This window comes from Cavia porcellus, unplaced genomic scaffold (genome assembly GCF_034190915.1).
Source record: "Cavia porcellus strain 051 isolate PalLab524CR breed Dunkin Hartley unplaced genomic scaffold, mCavPor4.1 scaffold_24, whole genome shotgun sequence".
NCBI classification, from domain to species: Eukaryota; Metazoa; Chordata; class Mammalia; order Rodentia; family Caviidae; genus Cavia; species Cavia porcellus.
The window spans coordinates 37143356-37170333 of record NW_026947507.1 but is presented as its reverse complement, the minus strand read 5'-3'; the positions used below and the strand labels follow the sequence as shown (position 1 = coordinate 37170333).

The following is a 26978-nucleotide window of genomic DNA, read 5'->3' as shown; positions in this document are numbered from 1 at the left end:
TTTGTCTGAGGGACAGTTCACTAGGATTTTTTCCCAGTTGTGGCTTTTCTTTCCACTATCCTAGAGATTTCTTTTGACAGGTAGAAACTTTTAATAAGTCGTGATCCCGGTTATTGATTCTGGGAAGTATTTCCTGTGCAATTTGATTCCTGTTCATGAATTCTCTATGTACCCCTATGTCTTCAAGATTTTTATCTAATTTGTCTTCCAACAGATTAGTGTTTCTGTTTTAATATTCAGATCTTTGATCCATTTAATTTAGTACATGGTGATAGGCATGGGCCTAGTTTTAGTTTTCAGCATATGAAGAGCCAGTTTTTCCAGTCCCAATTATTAAAGAGACTGTCGTTCTTCCAGTGAACATGTTTGGCTCCTTTATCAAACATAAGGTAGTTGAGTGTGTTTGTAGTTGTGGCTGTATCTTCTAATCTATTCCATTGATCTTCAGATCTGTTTTTATTCCAGTACCATGTTGATTTTATTACAGTAGCTTTGTAGTATAACTTCAAGTCAGGGATTGTGATGCCTCCTGCCTTGCCTTTGCTGCTTAGAATTGCCTTTGCTATGCTAAGTCTCTTCTGGATCCAGAAGAGTTTTAGGAATGATTTCTCTAGATCTAGAAGGTATGTTGATAGTATTTTCATTTGGATTGCATTGAATCTGTATAACAGTTTTGGGAGAATGGCTGTTTTCACAATATTTATTCTTCCTATCCATATTCTTCCTATCCATCCAAGACAAGGGATGTCTTTTCATTTTCTGAGATCCTCTTCAATTTCTTTTTCAGGGTATTATAATTTTCCCTGTATAGATCTTTTACTTCCTTCGTGAGATTAACTCCTAAGTATTTCGTTTTTTTATATTAGTGTGAGGGGTGTGGCTTCTGTTATTTCTTTCTGTGGTTTTGTTGTTAGTGTATAGGAATGTTACTGATTTTTGAGTATTGACTTTGTATCCAGCTACACATTGCTGAATTTATTTATTATATCTAGGAGTCTTTCAATGGAGTTTTGGGAATCTTCTATGTAGAGTATCATGTCATCTGTGAATAATTATAATTTAACTTCCTCTTTTCGTATCTTTACTCCTTTTATTTCTCTCTCTTGTCTAATTGCTCTGGCTAGTATTTCTAGACTATATTGAATAGGAATGGTGATAAGGGACATCCTTGTCTTGTGTCTGATTTTAAGGTAAAGGCCTTCAATTTTGGGCCATTTAATATGAAGCTGGCTGTTGGTTTTTTGTAGATTGCCTTTATCATATTGAGGTAAAGATCATCTATCTATTTCAATTTTCTGTAAGGTTCTTATCATGAATGAATGTTGGTCCTCATCAAAAGCTTTTTCTGCATCTATAGAAATGATCATGTGATTCTTACTTTTGGCTTTATTGATATGGTGGATTACATTATTGAGTTATGTATGTTGAACCATCCCTGCATGCCTGGGATGAATCCCACTTAGTCATGGTATATAATCTTCTTGATGATTTGCTGCATCCTGTTGCCAATATTTTATTGATGATTTTTGTACCATGTTCATTAGGGAGATTGGCCTGTAGTTCTTTTTTTACTTGGGTCTTTCTCAGGTTTTGGTACTAGAGTAATATTTGCTTCCAGGAATGACTTAGGAAGAATTACTTCCCTTTTGATGTCATTGAAGAGTTTGAGGAGTGTCAGCATTAAGTCTTGTTTATATTTCTTGTAGAATTCTGCAGTGAATCCGTCTGGGCCTGGGCTCTTCTTTGTAGGTAAGGACTTAATTACATTTTCAATTTCATTAACAGAAATTGGGTTATTCAGCAGTTTTATATCTTCTTGACCCAGCTTTGGTGCTTCATATATTTCTAGGAATCTGTCCATTTCTTCTGTGTTATCAAACCTATGAGAGTAGAGGTTTTTGAAATAGGTGTTGATGATATTCTGTATTTCCACAGAGTCTGTAGCGATTTCATCTTTTTCATTCCAACATTCATTCAAAAGAACCTTACAGAAAATTGGAATAGACTGGTGTACATACTATATTTTGTTCAGTGAAATTAATTATATTCCCAGGTTTCAATATCACATGGTTTCTCTTATATGAGAAACTCAACGTATAAATAAATCATTAAGCAAAGTGATGTTCATTTTGAAAATGGGAAGAAGACCAGGAGATAGAGGGAGAGAGGTGAAAAGACAGAAGAAGTGAATATTAAAAGAATTGGAGATATTGTTAATAAAACTGCCGTGAACATTTGTGCACCAGATCATGTATGAACACAGTTTTAGTCAGGTGGAGTAACAGTAAAATTGGTGAATTTATAATTGTTCTTAAAAGTTTAACAAAGTGAAAATTTGCCAAAAAGTATTCCAAAGTGTGGCTGCCACTTTTTTCTCTACCGTCATTTATGAATGATGTAGTTTTTTTTCACACATTTTCCTGCTATTGTTATCATCAGTCTTTCTGGTTATATGTGTACAGAGGTGGAGTAACACATTATACTTTTGGCTTGTTGCCAAGTACCTAAGTGCATTTTATTCATTCAAAACCCTCTTAGTAAAATATACACACACATTTTATGTTCATTTTATTATTTTTATTTTATTACCAAATTGTGTTATAAAATTTTATTTATTAAAAATTCTATGTATATACAAAATTTCCTTTTGAAATAATAATGCTGTCTATGTATCTTACCTTCAGTAAACTCATTTATCTGAAAGAATTTTGCATTTACATTTTCTAGTGGTATTAAAAAATAATTTAATAGATCTGACCATAGAGGCACATGCATCTCAGTAGTCTGGAAAGCCGAGGCAGGAAGATTGCAAGTTTAAGCCCAGGTAACTTAGAGATATACTTAGATCTTGTCTCAAACTGTAAGAAAAAAAAGCTCTTTTTGTTTTTAAAGGCTAGAAATGTAGCTCAGTGCAAAGCTTTTGAGTCTAATGCTGGGTATTAAACACACACACACACACATAGTATTAAAAATATGTGAGAAAATATAAACAAATATTGTCTGAATTGTTAAATTCCTTTAATCTTTTTATTCTTTAAAAACCTAATGCTAAAGCAATAGAAATGAAATGAAAGTACATTGTTTGCAAAAGAAATGACATCAAAGGAATAGCAAAAGAAATATTTTCGGTACTTATCTTCCCCTGACAAATAGAAACACTGATTCTAACAACCACCCGTGGTGGGGTGAAACGGATACTTTTATGGGAGGCCAGGAGTCCAACAGTAAGATGCCAGCACCAAGATCAGACTACAAAATTAACAGGCAAAAACCAATAGCGGTTCTGTACACTAGTACTAAACTCACCGAGAATGTGGCTGAATCTCACTGAGCACTGAGTGTTTGGGCACTTTAATGTGCCCAAATTTAATTTGCACTCCCTAGTTTGATAGTAGCCTAGAATGTCAACAACCTCACAAATTTACAGTAGGTGCAAAGAACACCAGCCAATCAGCCAGTGGATAAGAAAAACAGGGTTCCGAATTACTCTAAAATCAGATTTCCAAGGAGTTGTCCCTATTTGACCCCTTCTTTGAACAAAACAATAAAAAATTAAAAATGCTGGCACCTTGAAGCACACCAATACACAATAATGGGGCTTGCAGAAGAAAAGGACAGAAAGAATGGGTAGGAATAATTGGGGGAAAAGTAATAGCCCAAATCTCCAAAACCTGATGAAAATCATTAATGTGAACATCAAAGACATTCGATATACTCTAAAGACATATTCAGCAAGAGCTACATCTAGAAACATCACAATTAAACTGTCAAAAGAAGAAAAACCTGAATTTTAAAGTACCAAATTGTTTTCGACTCTGGTGTACACAAAGGGTTTCTAAGAAAATACCTGCTTTGCACAGGAAATACTTCCCAGAATCAATAACTGGGACCACTTCTTATTAAAAAGTTTCTGCATGTCAAAAGAAATCTCCAGCATAGTGAAAAGAAAACCCACAAATTGGGAAAGGATTTTAGTGAACTCTCTCTCAGACAAGGGACTCTTGTCTAAAACATATAAAGAATTTAAAAAAAAAAACTCAGACCCCCAAAATTCAAAGATCCAATCCAAAAATGGGCATCTGAGATGAATACGCAATTCTCAGATGAAGAAATGCAAATGGCAAATAAATACATGAAAAAATGTTCATCATCATTGGTCATTAGAGAAATGCAAATTAAAACCACACTGAGATACCATCTCACTCCTGAAAGAATGGCCAGGATCAAGAAAACCAACAACAACAAATGCTAGAGAGGTTGTGGGGAAAAAGGAACTCTCCTGCACTGTTGGTGGGAGTGTAGACTGGTGCAGCCTTTGTGGAGGTCAGTCTGGAGATTTCTCAAAAAGCTGGGATTGGAAGTCCCATTTATTCCAGCTATTCCACTTCTAGGCATATTCCCAGAAGAATTGAAAGCATCATACCACAGTGATATATGTGCACCTATGTTTATAGCAGCACAATTTTTAATCGCCAGATCTTGGAAACAACCCAAGTGTCCATCTACTGAGGAATGGATAAAAAAGTTGTGGTATTTCTATACAATGGAGTATTATTCAGCTATAAAGAAGGATCACATTGAGACATTTATCAATAAATGGGCGCAGCTTGAGACCATACTCATAAGTGAAATAAATCAATCTCGCATGTGTGAATACCGAATAGTTTCCCTAATGTAAGTAATGATTCAAATATATAAAAATATGTGGTAATCATGATTCCATATTATGTGGCCTTGTAGCCTTATAAAGTTTTCATTTATTAACTGGAAAGGCTTTATTCTGGTCTTCTTGATATGGAAATATTTGAAGCTATAGTATATGAAGTTTTATTCAAATATTTCAAGGAAAAAGACAGACACTATGGTAACTACTATTAAGTCGGGTTATTTGGTGGTGAAGCACTAGGTTGCTGAAACAGTCATGCTTTGACCTGCATTGTTATATTGTTATATCCTGTTTTATCTCAATCTCTCCCTTATTCTTTAAAAAAATTATTTAGTTATTTCTTATGTTTGTTTTAATTAAGGGGAAAAGTTTTAAAAATTAGCAGGATATATAATAGTAACTTTTTTTGATTTCCTATTAACTTGTTTTGAAGTCCTGTAATACTCCCATGATCTTGTTCTGACTGATTAGACTCTGTTCCATTCTGTATGATAGTATCAAGTTTGAGGGTATAGGCAACTACTTTGAAGGCAATAAGATTCACTAAGATGCCCATTCTGGTTTGACTATTGTCTCCTTTGGAAATCCTGTAATGTTTACAATGCTTAAGTTCTATTGGTCTTGTTCTCTACTGTTTTGTTCAACTTTATAATACCTAATGAGATAGACAATTCTTTTTTAAGGAAACAAGAGACATTATGGTAACCATTGTGGATAACCTTGTACTCTGTTTTTACATCATGTGCTATGTCTATCCTTGGTTTTGGCTGACAGCTTTGTTTTGCCATATTTGACTTTATTCTCTCCCCCCCAAAAAAGTAATATGGACTAAGGATTAATAAAACCCCAAATGTGTAAATTTTGTTGTAAAAAATAGAGGGAAAAAAGTGCTCTAAAGGATACAACAGCAAGTGTGTTTAGGGGTGTTAAATAGCTGACCGTATTAATGTTTTTGGTTGGTTCATTGAACACAACTGTTTGCAGTCTCACTGTTTGAATGTCCACTTTGTATGCTTTGATACTGTGATTTGAGCAACTATCTCTAAGATGATAATATGTAATCTATTAACTGGTGATTTCTTACTTTTTTTTTTTTGTAGTTCTGTATTACTTGTACCCTTACGCTTTGTTTTGTTTTGTGTTTTTCTCTTTTTCCTTTTAAATAAAATAAAAAAAAAGAAAATACCTGCTTGTTTTCATCAGCAACTGGAGAGGCTAAGAAGAAAGTGGGGTGCAATATTGAAATTACTGAAAGGGACAGACATCAACCAAGAGTTTTACGTCTGACAAAACTGTCTTTAAATGTTTGAGAAATTAAGCATCCCCAAATAAACAAAAACTGAGTAATTGTTACCAGTAGAAATGTGCTCCAAGAAATACTAAAGGGGGGCCTTCAGAGAGAAAGTCAGTAAAACTACAAGAATGACTTTGAAGGGCTCAGATGAAGAAATGAACCACAGACATGATAGAACCACAAGAAAACTAGCATTAGAAGTAGAGCCTGAAGATTAGACTGAATTGCTACAATCTCATGACAAAAACAGATGAGGAATTACTTTTCATAGAAAAACAAATAGTTATGATAGAATCTGCGCTGGTGACGATGCTGGAAATGTTGCTGAAAATGACAATACAATCTAATGTTACAAAAACTTAGTTGATAAAGCAGATGCAGAATGTGAAGGAACTGATTCTGACTTTGAAAAAAGTTCTATTTTGGGTAAATGCTAACAGATAGCATTCTAGGCTGCAGAGAAATCTTCAGTGAGAAAAAAAAAGAGTCAATTAATGTAGCAAACTTCACTGCTGTCTTGCATAAGAAATTTCCATAGCCACCCTGGTCAATCAATCACCCTGACCACTGAGGCTACACCTTCTACCAACAAAAATAGTACAACTTGGTGAATGTGTAAATAACTATCAGCATTTTAATAAAGCATTTTAAAGTATGTACATTTTTATACACAGTGCTCTTATTTCTGTACAATATTGGCAGTTTGTTATGCACTGGGAAACAAAAAATTATGTGATTTGTTTTTGCAATATTTACTTGAGTGTGTTGCTCTCAAATGGAGCCCAAAACATATCCAAGGTGTGCCCGAGCTATTAAAATTAGTATTATTCTGAAGCAGTTTGTATGTTATCAGCTGTAATCCTCAAGGATATCACTGTAAAACTAACTCAGATTGCATAGCAAAAGAACAATGATCCAAAAATGAAGTTAATAAATTCCCTTAAAAGAACATAAAAATTTGACAGTAATGTGACTCCACAAACATGAAACACAGAAGGATCTTCCACTGTCAGACTGAAGAGATTTTTTCCATGAAGCAAGCAATGAATTCAAACTAGGAGCTCACCCAGTATCTCCCAAGGTTGTGAAGCCAGAGCTGAGAATCTGCGGGTACCAATTTAACCAGACTTCTTAGCTCGGAGTACTTATCCTAGAGAGAAATGAAGGATGCAAGTGTGGGGGATGTGCTCAGTCCTGATTGGATGCTTGTGGTCATAGCTCTTTGGTTAATTCTAGGGGCAAAATGGGACTTTCTGGTGGTTGCTTGTCTTGGCAGCTGGAGTAGGAACCTGCCTGGCTGGGCAGGGTCCATAGAGTCCATTTTATGATTCTTCCAGGAACACAGAGTACATTTGTGACCCCTGGTCAGCCAAGCACTACCAATTCTATTTGAATTTTAGGCCCAATTAGCCACTTGGGAGCTTTCTTGGCAAATCAGCTTTTTAAAAAATTTAGATGTACAAACAATATTAATAGATGTTAAGATACACACACTGAGGTTGTGATTTTGGTGTCCACTGTTAGTAAAAGTTTATTTCCAGGTCTGGATACTGATTATAAGAATCTGTTCAGTTTTTGAAATTTCACTGAACTATATACATATGAAACACACTGTTCTATATAGTCCTTATATTTTCATATAGTAAGTTCATGAATCATAGGTTTTCTATATATTAAAAATAGCCTGTTTTAAAGATAGACCTCCTTTGGAAAAAAATTACCTTTAACTACAATTAGTAAATGTTTCTTAGTGCGAAGAGATATAAAAAGTCAGTTATATAAGATAAATAATCATATGAACAACTGAATTGCAATTTCTGGAAGAAAATAGAGAATCATAAAATGAAATCTTTTCAGATTATCTCTTTAAGTCTACCACAATCAAAATTAGTATTCTATTTAATAATTTCAGAATGTATTAATCTTAAGAGATTTTTGGAAACAAAAAGTATAAGAAAAATGGGGAGAAGTTTTCAAGAAGGTTTGAGCTACCTGACAAAGGACTGTTCCTCCTCATGATATTTGTCATTGTTGCAGCCATGTGAAGCTACAGGAACTCTTACTGAGTTTTGGGATCCTTTAGAGACTTTTTCTCGCTTCTTGGTGTCTTAAACAAAGATTTGACAAGAGACACAAAAATGGTAGTGAAAACTGACATTTATTAAAGGTAGGAGAACTACTTGCGTGACCACACTAAGTGGTGGTCAGTCTAAGCAGAGTGACAACTTCAAGCCCAGAACTCACAGCTCGAATCCTAGACAGCCACACAGTTTGTTTGTAGTGCTGGAGGAAGAATCTAGGGTTTTCATTTTCCTTCCTTCCTATACCCCCAAACTCTTTTATGTTTTATTTTGAAACATGTTCTTGTTAAGTCACTAAGTACCCACACTGGGCTCAAATTTGCAACCATCCTGTCCCCTGCCTCCAGGAGTGCTGGGATTGTAGACCTGAACCACCAGGCTCAGCGCACAGTGAATTCTTAACAACTTTGTTAAAATAATATTGTATCACCTGAAGCCACCAGGTGGAGACAAAGAAACGAACTTAAAAAGTTTTAGAAAGATGTGTCCCTAGTAAGGCTTTTTTCTATTGTTACGTTTCTCGAAGAAAATAGAGAATCATAAAATGAGAACCATAAAATAATTTTTTCTACAGCATGTCTTGTTATGTTTTATTCATAGTTTTCATTTTTCTTCATATTGTGAGTAGTATATTCTCTCTTTTACAACAAGCTCTTAACAATAGAAAATGTATACTAATTATCAGATTATTTAGCATTTTCATATATTTAATATTATCTATATATAACTATTAGAATCACCTTATTGAATCTCTAAGTTCTAAGTGGTTGCCAAAAGTAATTTCTTGATACCTGGTAGATGTATCATTTTCTTTTCTTTTCTTTTCTGGTCTTTTTCGTTTTTATCGGTACCAGGGATCGAACTCATGACTGCCTGCTTGCAAGGAAGGCGCTTATGCCGCTGAGCTAAATCCCCAGCCCCAATATATCATTTTTGAATACCAATAATTGTCTGTCCTCCTTTTGCCCTCAAAATATTTATATATCCTTTTGTTCTCAAAATGTATTTCCAATGTATTTTAAATTCTAAGCATAGTAAAGTATTTTTTTATTTGTGAATAAACAATTGAGTTATTCTTTTCAAATACCTTTCTAGGTATTTGAATACCTTTCTAGGTATCTGAAAATAAGGAATACTTTATTTTTCTTTTTTTTATCTGTGAATAATTTTTATTCACAAATAAAAATTAAATAAATATTTTGCATTTGTGAATAAATGATTGAGTTATTCTTTTCAAAGACCTTTCTAGCTATTGTATTGTTCTTTTCAAATACCTCTAGGTATCTGACAATAGGGAATATCCTATTTTTCTTTTCTTTGGAACAGACATGGTGAACCATTTTAAGGCTATCATGTTCTTTCTATGTCTGCGCCACAACATCACATGAACCGGTCTCTTTCTCAATGGAGGAGCCGTTTCCGGAGGCGGATTTCAGGAGCGCACTGGCATCTCCACTTCCGGTCCCCCCAGTTCCTACACCGGCTGACCGGAAGTCCCGGAGGGGAAACCGTGATCCCTGCTCTTTCGCTTCACTCCTTTCCTGAGCCACAAAACACGTGAGCCTCTCAGAGCATGGAACAAAAAGAGGAACGATGGCAGTTTAAGAGTTGAATCAACTTTGTGATGCGAGTGGGTGCTCCTTCACCAAAGAACATCATTCCACTCTGTGTTCTTTGACTTCTACTAAACCCGTTCTCCTTTTCCTCTCAACATCTAAAAAATTCATCATTAGGCAAATTTGAGCACCCATATATTTTTAGTATCATCCAGTGATAGTATGACATAGTGTTTTGCCTTTCAAAGGTCTTTTATCAACTGGATTATCAGCCATCTTGTTCTGCCAAAATTTCAGCATCACGTTGAGCAGTGTGGTTAATAAATAGTATTACTTATAAATTCAAAAAGTTTCAGAAGTCTGAGGAAAGACAGAAACTGTGAAAGTTCATCTTTTCTACTTCCTTTCCCCTAGGAATAGACGGAGGATTGAAGTGGAGAAATGAAGACTGAAGTGTTTTACTACAGAGTAATAGAAAAGGTACATTTTTGGTACCCATAAGCAAATTAATAAATAACAGTCTAAAGTGTTTTAGTTGGAGGTTAAATAAACAACAGGAATAGTTAGTACAGTAAGTTTTGAACCATGTTCTGTGGAATGCTAGGATTCTCCAAAGAGGTGTCAGGGATTTGGGGGAAAATGAAAAGAAAACTAAATAGTCAAAGCTCACTCTGCCCAACATAATGTGTACCCACTGTCATGGCTTAAGTTGGTACCTTTTATGGAACATTTCTTTGACAAAAGATTCTCAGCTAGTAAAACCAATTGCTGACCTTAAAATTCACTTATTGGTTACCTGTTTTCCTTTCAGGGATTAAAAATTTCGAGTCAGGTAGAAAATACCACTTATCAGACCTCACCCTGTTAGAGAACAGTGGATTTGCGAAGAGATACAGATTCGGGATACTTTTACAAAGTGCTGGCTGTCACATACCCTCATCCATCTATAACAGAGCCTCTATTTAGAGATAAAAAGATTTGTCTTAACCACCTATTGTTGAGTGATCAGGTTATAAAGAAAAATATTTATTGTGTCTTTCACATTTAGAAGAGAAGCTAATGTTATATTTTAATAATAGTGGGAAATGCCTGGTGTTATTCCACATGGAAATAAATTTGTTTAAGAAGTATTTACCCACATGTTTTTTGTTGTGTCTAACCTAGCATGTTCTAGAGAATAAATATGTTTTGACAGAATCCTAAACTCTTTGCTTCAGGTGATTTTTACAGAGGAAACCACTTGGGGGCGCCAAAGGCGTTGCTAGCAATCTGCATCCGCTATGAGGAGGCTCTGCTTTCCAGGTCATTGTAAAAGTAGAGGAAGTGGGTGGGGGAGCCCAAGGTCTGGGAAAATGACCATAATAACAGTACCTTGTGTTTATATAGCACCTTTCTTCAATTAGCTCAGCATGTTTGGATATGATTATTCAGCTGGGAGCTTCTAGTTGTGGGAAATGAGGCGCAAGGCAAACACGTGTTCTCGGTGGGACAGAGGGTAACGCTGCTTCTTACTGGTTTCCAATGCTCATTCATTATTTTTACTCTGCAAAGCTGATGCGTGGCCTTTCCTGGCCATTTCCTTAAGAAACAATGAGCTGAGAAATCCGTCCCAAACTGAAATATAGTAAATGGAAAGAATCATGAATTCTGTGAGGAACATGAACCCCACTCTCAGAGCTAAGGGGGACCCTGAAAGAGAGTTTAAAAAAATAAATTACACAAGTCTAGTTATGTCGAATTGAATTTTCCAAAGCATGTGATGACAACAACTAGTTTAATCCTTGGTTACATTTCCTTTTTATTCCTTATGCAAATCTACTCAGTTCTGTAATGTAATTCATCTTTCATCCATAGCCTGACCCCCCAAAATGACAAAACTAGTAAAAAAAAAATTGAATTTACACTTTAAAAGTTAAACTCTAAACTCATGTAAGAAATACTATCTCAGAGTTTGTGTGTTAAGTAAGTGTGCCAACATGAATTAGCAGAGGAACATCAAGACAGGCCATTTGATTAATAGACAGATCTGTGGCTTCATCATCAGCTGAGAATAATTGCCCTCATGAATGTTTCCAATGAGAACATTTGCAGAGACTGAGTGTGACACATGATTAAGATGCCTTTTTTCACGCAAGTCATTTAGGGTCTCACCTGCTGAGTTTTTTTCTCAAAGTACTAAGCATGTGGCTTCTACTTTAGAACAGGGTATGGGCATTCACGCTTACATTATGATTGAGATTGACTGGGTCTTTACAGATTGAATCCCAACAGATTCATTCTCTAGTGTCTATTTATATCAATTACATATTTTTCTTTACATTTCAGAAGGTGCTTGAATCTGTCTTCCTCACTAGTTCAAATGATCTTATTGTAGATCCTCCCTATCAAGGCTTTGTCCAGAAGTCTTAGGGGATGTTTGTAATGAACTGATCTTCATTTTACAAACTTATACAATTCAGAGACTCCAGACATTCTCAAATACACAGCATATTTCTTTCTCTCTTACCTCTTTTTCTGTACCATATTATACTGAATTTGGGAAATGTCAGAGACTTTCTGAGTTTTAGGGGGCAAATATGTATTTTTCCCTTTTTTTTCAATACTTATTTTATCTGTTTTTCTTCGGATAATGAGGCTTGGCCCTTCTAAACTTACTGTAACAATTGTACATTCATTATCTATTTCCAAAATATTACACACATGCACACACACATAGAGTTTTAAGGATGTTAAACTCTGAACAATTTGAATACATAGAAATCTAAGAGTACAAAAAGGAAAATGCTACCCAATTCAGATTACCTTATTGCCATCTCATTATGATTTGAAATGACTGATTCCTCAAATTCTAATGCTGAGAAACCAAGCCACAGCAAGGCAAAGTAATGTGGTCAGAAACAGGTGATGTCATATTCAAATGTTTCTATTAATCTTACATATATTCCACATTGATGTTTCTTAATTTATTTAAAATGCTATTAAAAATAAATATCATACATATTAATGGGACTCTATGTGATGTTTTGACACCTATGTACCTTGTGTAATATTTCAGTTAGGTCAAACATGTCTGTCTCCCCAAAGGTCATGTCACTATGGTGAAAACAGCCAAACTCTCAAACACCCAGCACATTATTGACACCTGTAGTTTCTTTGCTGGGTACTAGCACACCAGAACTTTCTCCTGTCTCACTACAGTTTAGTATCCACTGATTACTCTCTCCCTATCCCTGTTCTCTGATCTCCCAGTCTTTTGCGAGGATGAGATACTTTTAGAGTTCCAAGTAATAACTAAAAAGCCAATCCTTCTAAGATGGCAGATTCATATTATTTCATAAATATTTTTGAGACACACTCTCCATAGTGTTCTACTAAATAGAGATGAATAGAAAGACTGTTGAACTATTTGTGGATATTTCCAAGAACTTGAGAAATTTTTTACATTTTCTAGTCAACTTAAAGAAAATACAGACAAAACTACACACTGGTATGAGCAGTTTCAAGTTTACTGTTGAGAAATGTTTCTGCATGAGGAAATGTCCACAAGCCATTTAAACAAGGAAGCACCTACCCCTGCTTAGGTACATGTGGTTTGCTTGTTTGTAACAAGAGTTGAACTCAGGACCTTGCACTTGCCCGGCTGGCACTGTGCCGCTGAGCTACAGCCCCGGCCCAAGCACATTCTCTTGGAGGTAGTTTTTCCTCCAGAACTTTTACAAATGAGCATTCATTCAGCAAAGTCTATCTGAAAGTTATTTAAAGATTTTACTCAAATTTTTGGAGGTACTGTTCTTACTTTTGACATTTTAAGTATAATTTTATAAGAGTAACTTTTAATATTGCCAGATTTCAAATTTCATAGTTATTGTGCTCACTGGGATCACAAACTTTATCACAAACACCACACACCTGTTAATTTCGTAGCTCCTTCTGGTGAAACTGCTTGGCCTTTGCCTTCCCAACTAGTTTAGGATTTCTCCAAAGGCAAAGACTTTATTTTATTCATTCTTTTGTTGCAAGTAAGGCTGAAAATGTATGGCAAAAAATAATGAAAAGTAGGTGAGCATAGGATTATTTGAAGATACCAGTGGGGTCACTCAAGGGCAGAGGATAATTAAAGTGGAAATGGACAGGGATGAAGTTTAAGGGTCAACCGCACTTAGGTCATTGCAAAAGTAAAGTTGGAGAAAAAATGATAAACAGTAAATGAACCAGAAAGATAGGCCATTGGTGTTTTGTGTCGTGGAAAACAAAGAGGACATTTTTAGAAGTTGGGCTGGCACTGATGCTAAAGGTTACAAAGGATAGGAAATGTGGTAGTCATTAAACTATTCATAAGTATCTCTGTTCTCTCCCTCCATACCTCCCTCCCTTTTTCCCTTGTGGTGCATTGAAGATTCTACTTCCCTGACTTGTACAGGTGAATGACACATGATTGGAAGTGATTTGTGCTGTTTCCCTTGAAAGCTTTGAGAGTCAGACAGAATGTCCCCTCATTCGTTTTAAACAGGCGGGGAAGAGGCCTGGGCTTACAGGATGAAACAGAGCCACTGGCAGCTGACCAGGTTCACACAGTGTGAATGAACTCTGTAGTCTTCTAAAACCACCAGTGGCGAGAATATTACTGCAGCATAAAGTAGCCTACTCTGACAGCAAAGTATGAAGTCATAACTTCACTATTAGATGGAAACTGTTTCAGATACCTGGAGGTTTTGACTTAAAAATTAAATAATGAGTTATTGATAAATTAGGAGAAAGTGTCAACTCTTCATTTAAAACACTCAATGTGAAAACAAGAAAACAATCTCCTAATTGTAACTATCAAAATTAATTTGGAAAAAATCACAAGGAATTAAAATAATGGGAAAATGAATGTATATTGATGAACAGGGAAATAATTCCATTAACAATGTAGTGAGGCATAACCCAAATAGTGAGAAGAATAATATAGGCTTGTAGTTGAGATGGAATTGACAGAATTACCAACTAATCTGCTATTCATCACATAGCAGGGAAGGAAATCTGTTGTTTGAAGCAAAAGGCACTTACTCCCTAGCAAGACAATGATAACATCTTTGAGTGTAGAAAGTGAAACACCTGAAGTGGAGAAGTCATTGAACACCATCGTGAAAGCCTGTTTTCTATGTCCCTGGTTTCTTAGGGGTAAGAGGGAATCTTCTGTTAAAGTTACTCCTTTCACTTGCTAAGTAAAAAATAAGCAAGGTAAAATATAGGCACTATACAAATGGGCAGGAGGAAGATCAGGTAGAGTTGAGGTCACTGGTTAAGGCATAGTCAGGTTGCCAAATGGCTATCTGAGAGAATCTTTTAGCATTGAAGAAAACTTGTCTACCTGGAATACAGCCTTCTCTTTCCAACCACCAGTCCTGGATAGAGAATCTGGCAACATTAAGGTCTAAGAAATCTACTTTTCCACCCCCTGTAGAGTTTAAATAATTTAAATAAAGACCTGAAAAAAATCTGAAAGAATCAAATCTTTAAAATAGAAGAATACAATCTCTAAGAACAGAGGATTAGTAAATGAAAGCATTCAGCAGATAATCATATCGTATAGAACACAACTCCTGAAAGAGTCAGAAGGAAACTTTACAAAATCTCCTGTTATGGATTATAACTAGATGTCCCCCTAAAGCCTCATGTCACTCAGAGATGGGGCTTTGGGAAAGTGACTGGATCATGGGTGTGTGGTACTAGATTAATCCTCTGATGGGTTTCTAGTTGGGTGTAACGCTGGGAGGTGAAGCCTGGTGGAAACAGTTGGCTCACTGAGGCATAAGGATATATAACTCTCTCCTCCCTCGATGGCTGCTGCTTCCTGCCGGCCATGCTACTTCGGCTTGAAGGCAGCCAACAATGGACTGAAACCTCTATAATGGGAGTCAAAACAAACCTTTCCTCTCTTAAGTTATCTCAGTGATGAGAAGCTATGACATCTGTAACTAAGCTTTAAAAAGAAACCTCAGAGCATGATGCATCCATTAAATTAGGAAAACTTACAATAGGAAATAAGATAATGATGTTATTCTTAAAAGAGAAAATCTGTCATCTCATAGTGAGCAGCGAGCAAAGTGGGAAGGAACTGGAGGAGGGCCAGGATCCCGGTATCACCTTCAATACACGCCATGATCTAATTTCCTTTTTTTAGGACCTACACCCTAAAAATTTTACCACCTCCAATAATGTCATGGCCTGTAGACAAAGCCTTAAAAGCATGGACTTTTGGGGCACATTAAAGATTCAACTATTCTCTTTATCCTGGGGACCAGGCATAGGTCAAGTTTGTGCTTAAATTTAAGCAGCAGAGTTCAGTTTCTTGGTCCTCCACAAAATTATCTAAACAACCTTTCATCATGTTACTCCTACAGAAATCAGGGATTGTTTATCCTTTTGCTACTAAAAAGCCTGCCATTCACAGTCCTTAGTATTTCATTACGGAATGTACAGCATGGGTGGGTGACATGAGATTATGAGTGGGCTTGAGTAATAAATAAATAGTCATTGACCTTTACACACGATGTTTGGTGTACACAGACTAGGTTTGATGTCCTATATTTGGCTGTCTGTATAATTCAATGGAAATCCTTACTAGGAAAAAAAATGACTAAAAGTTCAGGTGAAATAAAGGATTGATGGAACAATGCCCTAGACTGGGGACAAGATGACGAACTCTCCCGGATAAATACATTATTTTTACTAAGAGTGCTTCTTTTCATTAAACAGGAAGGAGGAAGGGTAGAATGAACAATGATTCAAAGAAGCCCTCATGGAAGATTTTGGTCTTGTTAGTAAAGTAGAAGGTGATGTCATCTGCTGAGATCCAGAAGCACCAACAAGATTAGGACATAAGAATTGGATCCGTTAGGATATCATCATGTATAAATTGCATAACTCCCAACTCCTAAAAATTTCAAGGCAATTTGTTTTGATATGGGGATCAAACTCCTGACCTTGCACTTGCTAGGCAGGTGCTTATGCCACTGAGCTAAACCCCTAGCCCTCAGGCAACTGTTCTATAGTTTGGGTTGAAGAGCTTTACAAATATCAAAGTAGAGATCTGTCATCTTTAGAAGTCTCTATTCAACTCCCTAAAAGGAGGAGAATGGCTATTTGCAAATTCAGGCATCACAATTTTATATGAGCATTTCAAACAGAGAAGAACAGAGGTGGAAAAGAAATGCTTTTCTAAAAAGCTTTGTGAATACATGTAACCCTTGCAATTCTCTTTCCAAATGAAGAACACTCTGGGTATCATAAATTAATATATTCAATATCAAAGAAAACAAGAATGCTAAGATGTTCATGGAATGGCTGATTTAGGATCTAGGATTGGAAATTTAAAGGGTAGCTGAGCTAGTCTTAGCCTAGACTGCCCTGATTTGTCTCTTCTCAAAAGCCAAGTAGGATTAGTGCTTGGATGGGAGGAAGTAATGGAGCCTTCCCTGAGTTGCATGAATTGAGAAAATAAACTGTATGGATTTGGGAACTGGAGATCAGTATCAAAAAAAAAAAACCTGAAATGAACAGGTGAGAGAAAGAAAGTGAAGAAATTTTTGCAAGTAAAGTAGAATCCATGTTCACCAACATATGGAACCATTTTACCACAAAGTGTGGGTGGATATGTCTGGGGAGTTCTAAAAGTGGGATATAAAGATAGTGGTTGAAAAGAGATTAAGGACATCAAGACATTAAGAATGTCTTCTGGTATAGAGGAGGTTTTAATTTTGAAATTTTTTTCCTATCTTGTTGGTATTCTCAGTTAGATTGCATCTTCTATCAAGGAGCATACTTTGAATTTTTTCTCTGTCCAAATTCAATAATGGGTTAAGGAAGCTGTAAGCTTTGGTGGCCATGGAAATAGCCCACTAGAGTTCTAAGATTTTTCCAGAAACTTCAAACAGTGATAATCAGCCATGTGCAGTGGCTGAGGCAGGAAAATCACAAATTCAATCCCAGGCAGAACAACTAAGTAACCTAGTGAGATTTTGACTCAAAATAAAAAATAAATAAAATAAAAAGGACTACAGATGCTACTCAGTGTGAAGGTACTATACTCAATCCCCAGTCCTTGGTGGTGGTGGGCCAGTGATCATATTGGGACAGCATGCTAGCATTTCAATATTTTTATAAAATCAGCGAATAATTTCTTATTATTACTTTGACTTGATGTGTTATATCTGGATGCATTTCTTTCTCTGGAAGCTTCCAGTTACCTTCATCATTTCAGTTCTAAAAAATGTGGTACTTGTACAAAGCAATACTATATAGCCATAAAGTTACAAAGCAGAGTGTAATTTTAAATCAGTACATTTGCACATGGATATATCTAAATATTTACTTATGAGAATATGTTTTGCAATGAATTTCAAGGTTTCACATCTTTCAAAATAAACATATATTATCTAAGTAATATTTAATTGTATAATAAATAACCATAGCAATTAACCTGGCAAATTTTGTCCTCTAAAGAAAAAGGGTGGTGGGTTTGAAGGGAATAAGAGAATGCAGACTGTGAAGTGTCACATCTCCCAGCACCAGAGTGCTTATTTCTGGACAGAGAGAAGGATCCTCCTGCATTTTTTCTGCTAGTCCGGTTTTCCATTTTTTCTCTGTCTCTCTGTGTCTCTATCACGTTTTTCTGTCTCTCTGCTCTCTGTTATCTCTCTCTGTCTCTGTCTGTCTCTGTGTCAGTCTGTCTGTGTCTCTGTCTCTGTCTCTGTCTCTGTCTCTGTCTCTGTGTCTCTCTCTCTCTCTGTTCCTAACCCGTATCTGGTCTTTTTCTCTCTTCCTGCCAGGTATGTAGGTGGTGGATTAGCTCCTGACTCACCCTCATTTCTATAGCTTCATTTCCTGTTTGAGATTGAGACCACAGTCTGATTCACCCTGGTTTTTTTATGTAAATATCACCAAGGCTCTTGCCAGCCCCCAAGGCAACTTTCCTTTGACCCTTCAGAAAGTTTGTACTTTATCATCCATTGATGTCTTCTAGGCTGCCTAATTAAAAACACTCTGCTCTTGGTCAGGAAGACTGAACTCTCTGAAGGCTGCTTGTTGAAAAAGGCCTAGCCGATCCCCCTGCTATGGGTGTCTGCTGGGGTTTTCTTGAGGAGGTCTCGGTGACAAGTGAGCCAGCAGAGATGGCTCCCTCCAAAGGGCAACTGTACCTCCTTGGCCATACTGCCCACTGTAACCTAGCCAGCAGCTGCTTTAGAATACAGTGTGAATGTGTGAAGGATCATAAAATGAACAAGCAGTGGCCCCTGAGGGTTTCACCCTGAGCTTCCCTGAGACTGCTGCTCTTATGGTTTTCCTGGACACTTTATATCCATTCTCAGGCTTCTTCTAAAGCCTTTCTTCCTTCACCTGTCAAAGATTCTCAAGCACTTTCTCCATTCTTTACTTTTCCACCTCAGGACCTCCTTTGCTTTGCTCTTGTTTGTACCACCAGTTGGGTGAATCGGAAACCAGGCTGTCTCTGGATCACTCTTCCAGGGTGCTCTCACCTGGTTCTGCAGCTCAGCTACTTGCTTTTGTCAGCTTTGTTCCTGTAGCCGTCTTTACAAGCAAGTGGTTGGGCCACTCGGGCCACTCTGTCTGGAGAAGACACCAGCCTTGAGTGCCTGGAAAGGAAGACGTTAGGCAGAACGTTGATAATGACTGACGCAGTGATGGAAAAGCTCAGCTGATTCCCTTTGAGCAGGACCAGGTTTGTAGAATCATTTATTCTCCAAATTCCCTTAGCGATGCAAGAGGCTGAGATTTATCCTTGCTTGACTTTTCTTTCCCTATTGAGCTTCTGATACAGTTAGAGGAAGAATTTTGAAAAAATTCCTTTATACATAAGTGTTCACCTTAGGTTGGAGGACCTGAACTAAGACATAGTTGGAGCTATGTGGTAACCTTCTCCTATCCACAGGGGATACCTTCGAAGACCCTCAATGAAGGCCTGAAGAAACAGAATAGCACTGAGCCCTGTATAAGCTATGCTTCTTCCTGTATGTACACACCCATGATAAAGTTTAATTTATGAATTAGACACAGTAGGAGATTAACCATAACTAATAATACAATGTAACAATTAGAGTAAGTGTGTTATAATAAGTTAAGCAAGCCTTAGGAATTGTTTGTACGACCAGGTGGGTGAATCAGAAGCCAGGGTGTCTCTCTGAATGACTCACATTCCAATCAGCTCCTCCAGGGTGCTCTCGCCTGGGTCTGGGGCTCAGCTACTTGGTTTTGTCAGCCTTGTTCCTGTAGCCATCTTTACAAGCAAGAGATATTTTCAACCACAGTTGACTGTAGGTAGCTGAAAACACAGGAGAGCAAAACCAAGGGTAAAGTAGATATCATAACTCACACATATGACTGCCTATTAAATACGGTCAGCCAGATGACCAAGAGAACCTTAACTCAGTTTGTCTACAACTGAACTGATCAGTTTGTTTACAGTCAAACTTATTCTTTTTCCTTTGCCCCTTCCAAATCCCCTGACTTACAAATTTACCTGGTTTTGCAGCAAAACCACATAGAAGTCATGCCAGATGCTTTTCTCCTCTTCAACCCACATTCACTGAATCCCAATTTCCACCCATTTCTTCTCCTCAGAATTTCTTGACTCTCTATTCTAATTTTCATCATCCCTGCCATTACATTATTCAGCCTCCTTTTTTCCCCTCATATCTCTCAGCCTTCACTGCACCCTTCATTCTACCACGGTCAGGTCCCTCGGTGCCCTTGAGGAAAGAACCCCAGAACCCCAGTTTCTTTTTCCTTCCTTCCTTCTGCCACACCTACACATCACTGTCACTCCTGCATGGTTCTCTCCTCTCTCAAACAGCTAAACGCTGCTAAAAAGAAAAAAAAAAGTCACCAAACATTTTACATCATCACGCAAGTATAATCTCCAAGCTCAACTTTAATTGCAGAATCTGATATATCTGGGTTTTAGTCCATGACCAAATCTAATCCCAGCCTAACTCTATTCATATACATAAGCAAATACCATGGACGCTACACTACACAAAACCTGCAAAGCTGAAGTGTTTTTCCTGGACTCTACATCATACTTTAGCTACCACCCAATATTACTCACTATGAATCATCTAATAATTTTATAAAGCAACAGGCGTTGGCTTCATTAGAAAGTCACTGTCACCCTGTGACACTTTCAAAGTTGTAGCATGGTTTCTTTTTTGCATTTACACATTTGATGCAGGAGAATTTATTTTAGTATAAAGCTATACTAGCTGAATCAGTTATGCAGTCAATCCAATTTTTCTTCATTCAAAATTCTGCCTCCATTTTTCTCCATAAAATGAGGGTAGTAATAAGCATCTGCCATGTAGTTGATTGAAAGAGTAAATGAGAGTACCTATAGAAAACCTAGATGCCTCTCTAACACATAGTTGGTACACAATATATTTAGCAATGATTACATACAACATGATTTGTAGTTTGTTCCTGAACTCCTGTGAGAAGTTACTATGTTGATTTGAGAATTATACCTTGTTAGTAATGCTCTTTTTTCAGAGAGTTCTTGGCTATTCCTGAAAGCTTATGTTCCTGTGAAAAGCATCTTTAATTAACAAAAGCCAAATCAAACAAAATGGGGGGTTATTTCTGACCTATGGATACCTTACAAAGATCTGAATTTTTATAGTTTTGAGTTTTCTGTCAAAAGAAATTTAAAATAATTAGGTAATTATCTTAGAATCACATCATTTATGAACATCTTTTTAAATGTTGCTGGTTTGGGGTGCATTTTTTCCCCACTGACCTGTCTATGCCTTGCCAAAATCCTGTCATTTATTGTATTTCCTTGCCTCATTTTATGATATCTCATAAGGAAATGTCCCTTACATACCTTTTCCAAAGAAATAACCCAGACATTTTTAAGCATTTTCTCTTCTAAATAATAAGTACCCTCAATTTATCAAGATGCATTTAAAAATCCCTTTTAAATTATGTTAGCAATTTATTGTATGTATAAACCTGGCATCCTTATAACTTTCAATGTTCTTACCATTAAAATATCTTCACATTAATTCTATTTACTTATTAATGTATTATTCTATTGTTCAATTAAGTATGCTGACAGCAGTAGTTTTATATATGTCCTGTTAGGACATACAGATATTTATTTATTGGTTACCATTGAAAATTGGATGTTTCTTTTGTTATATTTTTTGGATTTTTGCCTTTATATTAAATAAGGTATAAATTAGCAGTTAATCTTATGTTTCTTTATAGCCAGTTAAAGTCTTACTAACCACTTTTATCAGTTGATTATAAGTGCTTGAAAAGAATGCTTACTCTTGAAATGATAGATTTCTTTTTCTAGCTATTAGACTGAGCCTTACAAAATTAATTGCCCATTTTAATTTTGTCAAGAATATTTACATAGTGGTGATTTAATTTGCATAGATATACACAAGTAAATATTTTCCTTTTCTTGATCAATTACTTAGTGACAGTTTAATTCTGGCATGGCATTAATGTATTTTCTTATTATTTCTGTATAATATTTTGTCTTATCAATTTGAATATTTATTATTAGTTGCAAACCAATTTCTATATTTTTAGTAAGTTATTCTTTCTGTGATCATGTTATGATTTTTTCGGTTGTGATTTTACATGTATGTTTCTATCTTAAAAATATTTTTCCTAATGGTTCTGTAATTTCACTAGTTTTCCTTTGGTAACTTGCCTAGTGTAACTCTTTTATATTTATCCTTTTACTTTCTCAGCTTCTGTTTAGTTGTGCTTTTGCACTTTCTTTTCTTTTTATTAAATTTGAAAATATTTTAACTGATAAACTCAGTTTTTATATTGACATGTTTAACTGTGAACTTATCACAGTTTGCTGCTTCTATTTATCATCACCTCTTAAGGCAGAGTGAGCTGCCCTTCCTCTGTACGTGCAATCCATCTAGTCTAACTACTGACACTCCCTGTGTCTGAGAACTTACTGCCTGGAACTAAACTTTATTAATTCTTGAGTGTAACAGAGAGTCTAATATATAACACAGACTTAGTAGTATTTATGAAATAAATGAATATACCTAACAAGAATATACCTAACAAGAAACTAAATAAACTATACCTCCGATGGAGAATTAGAAAAAGCGTAGGAGGAACAATTGGATAAAAAGGCATACTGTTCTCTTAAGTTCCCCTTATTTCTCACCAAATATGCACAAGTGTATGTCTTTAAATGTGGTTATAATAAAAAACATGGAGACTATGGCTGTCAAGAGGAGTGGAGGCAAGCACGTGTGCGTGCGTGCGTGAGTGTTTCTCGGAGGACTCAAATGACAGATCACAAACATAAACATTTGTAATTTGAAAATAACGTATCTGTTGTAGAGTGTGATAAAAATTATCCTAGAAAGATGAATAATTTTCAAGAAATAAGGAATGCTCTCATCCAACATGAACTAACCTAAGAAGTATGGATTAGATATCACTAATTTTAGCACAATGTAATTGCTATCTTGAGCAATATTCTTAAAATTTTGCAATATTGCAATGACTCAGCTGTTAAGAAACGAAAAAGGCCAAATGAGTACACGAGCGTACTCTTCCTTACTCAGAACATCCTCACTCAGTCCGCAGGGGAGGCTGCCCTTCCTCGGATGATTAAGGTCGTGGCCATCTTAGGTATTTGCAGTGTCATACATGGCCCTTCATACACGCTGTGATTATGTATAGACAGCCAGCAGTTTATTGGAAGTCTTTCTGCACCATTTACCAGGATTGAAGGCCCAGATAATGGGGAGAATTCTGAAACTCTGTTTCCCTCTTAGAAAACAGACCTTCAAGATACAGCAAGAGAAAGGGCAATACTTAATGCACAATCCCGGGCCTGAACTTTTTCTCTTTAGGCCATCAGGTCTTGCTGCATCTTTGCTGATAGCAAATACAAGAAACAGGGAAGAAGAGGGTCCTCCACATCATGCCAGTGGTTGGCTTTCTTACACTGTGGACAAAATGAACTTCTCAGTTTTAGCTTGAGAAACTCTTCAAAATTAAGACACCATTTTAAATAGGATCCTTATCATAAGAGGCAGAAATACAATTAAAACAGACATAAAGGACAAAATAATGGAGAAGATAGAGATTTTATTTGGTTTTATTTTAAGATTACTGGGGCCATCTACACTCAAACAGAGAAAATATAGTTAAACTTGGGAAACAGAATTCCAACCCACTGTAGTCCCCAGGTAATGTAAAGCCTAGACCACACATTGTCAACATCTCCTTCTCTCTTTTCCCACATCTCTGCTTCTGTTGGCCTATTAGTTTCATTCTTCCTATGATAATCTAGTATATCTACACAGTGACAATAATGGATTCACAGCCTCATAGTTTCAGACGAGGGAAAATGGGGATTTTTCCCATAGTTCTAACTCCCTGCAGCCTAAGTCACCTGCCAACCATTTGGCTAAATCATTATGAGCAGCAGAAACTACTGTAGCTGCCCCAACCAGAACAACATTACTCCTGTAAGTAGTCACTGAACCTGGACTGAGCAGTTGAGCCTAGGGGCTTGGTGACAGTCTATGGGAGCCATAGGGTGGAAGGCAGACGGGCCTCTCTCTGTAACAGAAAAGGGAGGGGTTCAGACAGCAGAAAAAGTCATCAACCTTAGTAACCATGAGCACCACACTGATCTTACAGGATATTATGTTCTGAGTTCCAACTGTTCTCTTGGTAAATGAACTCTGTGAACTTACAAATTGGGGACCTCCTATATCTGAATAGTTACGCAAGGGGAAAAAAAGACAATGGTTATGGTAAAAAAAAAATCCATCATGTCATTCATCATCTGTTTTTCCCTTGAAGAACAGGCGTGGCCTTCCTTTGGGTTTCTGATTGTCCGTACTGAAGCTGCTTCCTTAGTTGATAGGTCAGAGCCACTGCCCTTGAGGTTAAAGCCCAAAATCAGCATATTTGTCAGCAGTAACATGGGTATTGGTAGCACAACCTCTTTTTTCCTCTGAGGTCTGAGTGCAGATAATCTTTAGTTTAATAGAGTGTAAAACACAGGATAGTATTCTGATCACAGCTCAGAGTTTACTGCACATTTTATCAAAGTTTAAATTAACACTACATATATATATATATATATATATATATATATATATATATGTTATATACTTTTCTATTGTATTCTAAAATACTTACTCTTAGATTCACATTAAAATACTCTCCATGACGAGATTTTTGGATAATTATGCTTAAACTCTTCCAGACATAGTTCTGTTAGATGATTACTCTATAGAAACAAGGTAGCGTATGTTTATTTAACACAAATGCCTCACTAATATGACTGCATTACCTCAAGCCACAGTATGCCTTCCGTGGACACATAACCCTGCCATGGAGCCACTGGGTAACTGCAGAAAGATAGGCAGGAAAACAACAGTGGGAAAAATCCCTTGGAGATTTTTGGCAGAGAATTCTGGAAAGATTTTTAAAAGCTATATTATGCAATTGTTTTACAAAGGTTAACAGGGAAAATAAGGAATCAGAACAAGGATTCTTCCTCAAAATGCAAACCCAAAGGTGTAACTGAAATATAGTTTGTTAACAGCAGCAAATTCACAATTCCATAAGGAGAAGCTTAAAGGGAATAAAAGATAATTTTTTTGTTTATTTGCAAAATAGAAATGACCTTCCTATTTGTTTTATTCCCCCCTCACTGTGGAAGAATGTAAGATTTCATAATAACAATCAGTTTGTGACTGAGTCACTTTATGCAAATATTTTACTATGCAGGAAAAAGATACTTGGGAAAGAAAATTATTCTTTCTAACCTGGAACTTGTTACACTCACTAGAGCATCTGAGGTGACAACACAGTCACTAAGACTGTCACGTTCTGTGATTTGCACACAACCATGCCTTTCCAAAGCCAGTGAACAAAAGTTTTGCTTTGGAACACTTTTTGTACCCAGTGTGAACCAGGTCATATTTCTTAAAGTAACTTTTGCCTTTTACTGGAACTGATCTCAGACTTGCAGCTTAGAGGAAACAGGTTGTAAACTTTGCCCTATCTTCAACCTTTTAAGATACTCCTGTGAGACACAGATGTTTTGTTATTTTCTTAGCTGATGGTGAGAAACCCACTGAGATTTGCATCTGCTTTGTTGCAAAGCTAAATTTAGCTTCATTTCGACAGTTTACTTTGGCATTAATTCATTTCTGTAGACAGATACCTTGAACTGCACAACACACCCAGTTGGCATGGATGGGTAGTAAATAGAATTTTAAAATATTCTTAATTTCATATGACCATCATTTTGGTCCAAAAGAGACTTTGACCTCTGGGAATGGAAAGTAGATTTAGTGTGTGAAGGAGTTAGTGGCAATTCTTATGATCTGAAGATTGTCTAATGCTTAAGTATAACACCCTCAAGCTTCTAACCATACCTTTTGAAACCTGTAATTTCAGAAACTATATTGGAAAGAGCAGTAACAGTAACCCAAGTCATGAGACTCTTATAATTCAATGAGTGTGATTTTTGAATGCAGAAGAGCAGCATTTGAGAGGTATTTCTATGTATGGAACAGCCCTGTGTTCATTTTCATGTTACATGTTTCTTTTCTCATAATTAGTTAAGACTGAATAGTGAAGGAAGTACAGTGAATATCAAAGGACACCAAAATAGGAGTCAGAAATTTCTAATTCTAATGCAGGCTCAAATTCCCATGCCACTTAGAATAAATTATTTCAGCTCTCTAAGATTTTGTTCTCTATCTGAATGTTATTTAATGATAATGGCTATAACAACTATAAAATCTTAAGTATGATCAAATACATTTCCTGATTACATAGAGTCCACCGAACATTTTCTTTACCAGATGACTTGGGCTGCTGCTGAGGTACAATCTAATGAGAAATAATTCAGAGTCGGGTCTCCTTCCATAGTGTGCCTCTGTCGTACAGGAGTCATATGGCTCTGGTTTCACACACAGATAGAGGGAGCACATGGATGTGCTTATAGGATAGTTTAGGAGCTAGATCTGGAAATGATTACTCAATTTTATGTCGTATAGACTAGAACTCTGTCATAACTACTGAGTCGATAAGCTCCATTTACTCTGAAACTTCATGAGTAAAAATTTAGCTCTTCTAGATGCAACATAAATTTCCCAAATTTCTCTATGCAACCTTAGAACACTTAATAATTTCTGTTAGTGATGAGACCAGAACCTATAGACTTTAAAGTTTGGATAAAGCTCATCAGAGAAGTATTTAGATTAGAAACTATGGAACACAAACCTTTTCTTTAACTTCACATTCGATTTTAGATAGTGTTGGTGTGGACAAGAATCCAATGTAGAAACAATCAGATCAGA

At 36.3% G+C, this 26978-nt stretch overlaps 1 long non-coding RNA gene across 1 annotated transcript in view; it reads right to left on the bottom strand.

Moving 5' to 3' along the window:
• Positions 1-9246: 9246 nt before the first annotated feature.
• The window catches only part of LOC134472728 (uncharacterized), a 41922-nt gene continuing 24190 nt past the window's right edge, over positions 9247-26978 (bottom strand). Inside the window, exons 2-4 of the long non-coding RNA XR_010042655.1 lie at positions 19794-19921; positions 19119-19235; positions 9247-11211 (exon numbers count right to left, since the gene is read on the bottom strand). This is a non-coding gene — a long non-coding RNA (uncharacterized LOC134472728). The remainder of the gene's footprint in view (positions 11212-19118; positions 19236-19793; positions 19922-26978) is intronic.